Below are 5,220 nucleotides of genomic sequence, written 5' to 3'. Positions count from 1 at the left end.
TAGAAACAAAAATCATATGATGAATCCATCCTGGAATAAGGTGCCTGGATCACAAACACCAAAAACACAGAATGCCCCTAAAGCGCAGAAGACGGGTCCGTCGGACCCGTTGCGATGTTTGTTGTGCTATAACGTTGTTGTATAAATTTTTGTTTCCATGATCGTTTATTTATACTTCGAAAACATGGTACCAAATATTTTTGTGTTTTTATTTATTTATTTATTTATTCAGGTTCGTGGTAAAATTTGAATTCATAATGCCAGCCGAGTTTACCAATTACGGGTCCGTTGGACCCGAGTTATAAAAGCAAGGATTCGTACCTAATTTGTAGAAAATATTTTGCAGTTAATTTAATTTAACAGAGCATGTGTAAAGTAATACAAAATAAAGAAACATACGTTTTTTTGTTTTTTTTGCAACAACAATCACATCACAAATCCCGGTTCTAAAAGACCCATGAATGCATTCGCGGGAGTTTTTTTTCCATCTACTCCTTCTGCAAGCCTCAGGCGATTGGTCCATTGGACCCACCGAGTTATATTTATCAATGATTACAACTGAATTTGCATGAGATTTTTTTCCCAGTTAATTTCATTTAAAAGAGCATGTGTAAGACAATACAAAGAATCAATAAAAATACATTTTTATTTTTATTTTACAACACTCACATTACAAATCCCAGGTGTAAAAGACCAATCGCAGGGCAATCATGGAAGTTTTTTTTACATCTTGGTCGGAGGGATACACGTCAGCCAGTGCACCGATGGAGTACACTGAGCAGAAAAACCCGTTAAATTACAGGTGACCCTTCTGTATTTCACATTATTCAGCCTTGAAAACTAGGGCTAAAACCGGACACAAAAAAATCAAAACAAAAAAACCTGAAACCAAAAACATTAATTTACTTTGCCGGTGTATATCATCAAATGCTGTCAAAATAACTGGTTGGAGTTGTTTTATTAAATCCCTCAAATATAATTTTTTAGACTTGGTAGTATAAGCAAGCATTACCTCCATGACGATTGTCTTTCCTCTGCATGTGTTTTACTCAAAACATACCTTTCTTTCATGATAGAAGAGGCATTATTCAGTCTTCAAATGTACACAAAGTAAGAAGTCATCTTAAAGCGGTTACATTATATTGCGGTCATTATTTGGGTGGTGTAGAGACAACAGACCACTGCCTTGATCACTCTCGAAAATAAAAATAACTCTGGTTACGTACACGAAGCAAAAACATGCCCACTGCTTATGTGCATATATAACACATCATGGTTATATAGCTTGAATACATTCCAATTGCACTGGCTCATAACCTGACACCAGAGGCCTGAAGCCTAAGGACTGAGGCCTTTACATACTGTGGCCTTCACGAGGCCCATGACGTCTATCAGCTCCAACCTTTTAATATTTGATGATCCTTTTAACATTTGCTTTGGTTGTTTTACACTGAACGGAAAACTTTTGACCCAGGACTTGTTTGCAAATATGACAGCTTCGAAAATGTCTTTGGCTTCGCATACCATCAAAATAGCAGTCTTATGATTTTTATGGTTGCACTTGTGAGTGGAGTCCGGCCAGCTGTCCAACTAATGGGTGGAAAGGAGCATTACACACGGACGGATGGAAGAACAAGCATATTATTGTATAGTTGCTTCAGGTTACCATAATTTAAATAATAAAATAGTTATAGCAATAAAATAAGACAAGTGGGGTTTTGTGTACAGGTGTCTGTGATCTTGGAAGAGGTGAACAGACAGAGGCTGAGGTATATACACATTGATTGTAAGAAGGTAGTGCAAACTTGATATTTGTAACGGAATGGCATATAAATACATCTATGAAGAGTATAAAAAAAGCTCCAAAGATGACCCAGGACTTAATGGTCAACTGACAACTTAAATGACTACATGCCCAGGATTGTGCAGAAGTTTCAAAAGCATTACATGGATGGGAGACAAGGGAGATGAAGAATTGGAGATGAGCTGTCCATATGGATTTAGGGAGAAAATCAAGTAGTGGGCTGAATGATGCACAATGTTTGACTGATTTGAGAAAGAGATGGCTGATGAAGAAGGTTCAAATGGAACAAAACGAGACGAGTCAATAAAAAGTAGTAGCTTCTAACATGTCAGTGGTGAGAGCAAAACAGGCCGATGCTTTAGAATCCTCTTTTAACATGACAATCATCCGCAGGACCTTGGTGTCGATGTTGTCAAGCAGCAGAAGGGTGGAGGGAGGATGTCCAAAAGACAGGGGCTGTGGTTCAGTGCAGAGCCATACTCCATTGAGGTTCCCACAAATGCCTTGGATGTTGTGTGCTGCTGAAGAGAGCATGCTGAGAGACCATTTCTTGGTGTTGCCCCATAATCGTGTTGTATCATTATTAGTCTTGCCCCAAAGGGGATGTGAGACTAACAGTTCTCCCTTGGAGGTGAACATCTGAGATGACGCGTGCGGGATGGGAGAGAGGTGAGGACGGAGGAACATGGGTCTACACTCGAACCCAAGACAAGTAGACAACACAAGCAACTTAAATAAATATGGGGGTTTAATAACAAGAAATCAAATATTTACAATGGTAATGATTCCAAGTGTAATTATGAAAATGGAAAGTGAGGCAAAACTAAATCTAATTTTGAGGTGCCTCCACACAGATTTAAATACAGGCAAGGGGACAGAGTAAATAAAAGAAAAATCCTCCCTTTCTCCCAGCACTTAGCTGTGTGCCCAGAAATGAGTTTCTGAAGCTTGGGGTTCGCCAAGCCATGCCGTCACTAGGCCGGAAAATGCGCCCAAAATGGCGCCCAGCTCCTCTCTGGGCGGGAAACGTACATGAGGCAATTTGGGCGACGATACTCAATACCAGAGCTCAGGAACCGCCGTGCAGCTTCTTTCATCGATCGCACTTGCTGACACTGCTCCACTGCAAATGGCGCCTCCTTCTTCCCCGATGGCACAACATGAGGCTGCAAGGCACGGTCTCGCACAACCCAGCCAGCAGTCAATGGCCAGCATCTTGCTCCATCGCACGAGCAAATTCGCCTCAGTACAAACACAAGAATCATGCAGCCTTCTTCAACATGTTAATGGAAAGCCAGCCATAATGCCCTTCTCTTCCAACTGCCGATCCTGCCTCACTCGCTTCTGTACTGCTCCTTCCTCATGTTCAGCTCTGAACCTATGTAGCTACTCTCCTCTCTCTCTCTCTGACGTCACGCCCATTCATCATGCACTCCAGACACGTGGTTTGCTAGTTGTCATTCCTGAAGGTGCGGTGTCTTGCCTGCTTGGATGTGCAGCTCGGTTGTTGATGTTTTAAGGATGTGATTCCTTTTTATTGCAAAGCTTGAAATACAAAAACAAAGGAAAAGGTCACAGTGGGCAATCACATACTGGGAGAAATTAGCCTTAATCCCTACATAATTAACACAGCCCCCCCCCCCAATGTGGTGACAAGTAACACTTAAGCTCACAGTTTCCCCACTTAATTTACTTTTTTTTTTTACATCGCATCCACGGACCAAGCGACTATTCAATCCTAACCTTTCTATGAAATTCCTCCATATACCTCACAAACATCACAATATATTTGCTTTTAAAATGTTTTTCTCTGCAACTGCTTGTCTGATCGATGCTAAACTTTAAATATAGGAGGGACTCCCCCATGGACAATATAGTGTTGCGGCCACGGGTACCGAGACACCAGCTTGTCACTCAGGGGGATTAATCCCTGGTTGTCCTCGGAAGAGCCAGACCTGGGGCCACCGCTTACAATTAACGTTGTGGTACGGTAGGTTGTTTTAGAACCACGAGTTCCAGTTTCCACCCTCTAATTATTCTGTTTAACTTGAGGTCACATGGTTACCTGAGCGGGGAGCGCGCCCTCGGCAAAGCACCAATGTTATCTCGATTAGATTTTAATTAGGGTGGCCGAGCGTTTTAATGGCTGGTGCATGCCGACTATTTTTGGTAAAATCTGTGGTAATTACCTCCCAGTCTATCTCGGTTCGTACAATGCTAGACCAATGGAAGGAAAGGACAAACACAGACAGGTTGGAAGTCGACAAATGATTTATCAATAATAAAATTAATTAATAAAAACAACTTTTTATTTTCTGAGGTAAATAAATAAATAAGTTTCAGAGCAAAATCAATCAAAATGACAGGAAAGAGACAGAGAGCAGATGCTTATCGGGGGGGGGGGGGTTGACTTACTTACAGCTAAACACAGACAAAGGTACCCAGCAGATAATTCGGTGGGGGGGGGAAGAAAGACGTCTTGCTCACCAGAGAGTAGTTGTCCTTGAAGTGAAAACGTCCTGAAATGTGTGCGTGCGTGTCACGTCCGTCGCCAGCACCCAGCCTTGCGGTGCACCCTCTCGAGAACAGCCTTGAATGCCAATCAACGTCTGGGAGGGCACCAAGATTGTCTGTCATGGGTTAAAACCCTGGTACTGTGACATGGGCAGCTCCTCACACTTCACAAAACTGGTGACGCCCAGTGACCCACACGGTCTGTCGGTGACTGACCCCCGCCTCGCACGTTGGTGACCGACCCGTGCCTCACTCGTTGTCGGCGCAGCTCACACCCACACGCGCCCCACACACTCGCTTGCTCAAGCACTGGGAAGGACGAATTTTCTCGTTGTTGGCGCTGGTCAGACATCCTCACGCGCACCACAAGCTTGCTTTCTCACTTGCACGCATCCTTCCTCGCGTGCTTCAACTCTCGCTTCTTTCTCGGCTCACTTGTCCACTTCTTGCTCGCTTCTCTCCTCCTTTTCCTCTCTGGCTTTCTTTCTCGTTCTCTTCTCTCTCCACTTAATTCTCTCTCCTTTTTTCTCTCGCCCTTTTACTTCTCTCCCTCAGAATGGACCGCCAATTCGTTTTATATCTGCTGGCAGGCTCGGCGGGAACAGAGTCCCCCCAAAGCTCACCCCACCCCACTTGCGCATGGTTACCATGACGACCCGTGCGCTCTCAAAAAAGGCGGGCGTCGGCGCTCGTGAAAATACGTGCATAAACGTTGCTGAGGAAAAATAAGGGTGGGCGTTGGAGCTCGCAAAAGAAATGTGTGTAAACGTGTCTGTTGAAAAGAAAACAAAACTTCCCATAAGAGCGAGGATCTATTCTTTACCCTTCTCAATGCATCACATTTAAAATCCCATTAGACACGGGGACGGGGCTAATCTGAACATGCATTTAAGGAAATAACT

At 43.5% G+C, this 5,220-nt stretch overlaps 1 long non-coding RNA gene across 1 annotated transcript; it reads right to left on the bottom strand.

Moving 5' to 3' along the window:
* Positions 1–638: 638 nt before the first annotated feature.
* On the bottom strand, positions 639–4,900 carry LOC147020359 (uncharacterized). The gene is made up of 2 exons (XR_015062080.1): positions 4,292–4,900; positions 639–3,349 (listed from the first exon to the last, which is right to left on the bottom strand). It is a non-coding gene; the product is annotated as an uncharacterized LOC147020359 (long non-coding RNA).
* Positions 4,901–5,220: the final 320 nt, after the last annotated feature.

The sequence above is a fragment of the Eptatretus burgeri genome, chromosome 9, assembly GCF_056783735.1.
Source record: "Eptatretus burgeri isolate ZD-2024b chromosome 9, Ebu_testis_v1, whole genome shotgun sequence".
NCBI classification, from domain to species: domain Eukaryota; kingdom Metazoa; phylum Chordata; class Myxini; order Myxiniformes; family Myxinidae; genus Eptatretus; species Eptatretus burgeri.
The sequence above is the reverse complement of the archived record's forward strand: the minus strand, read 5'-3'. Positions and strand labels throughout refer to the sequence as shown.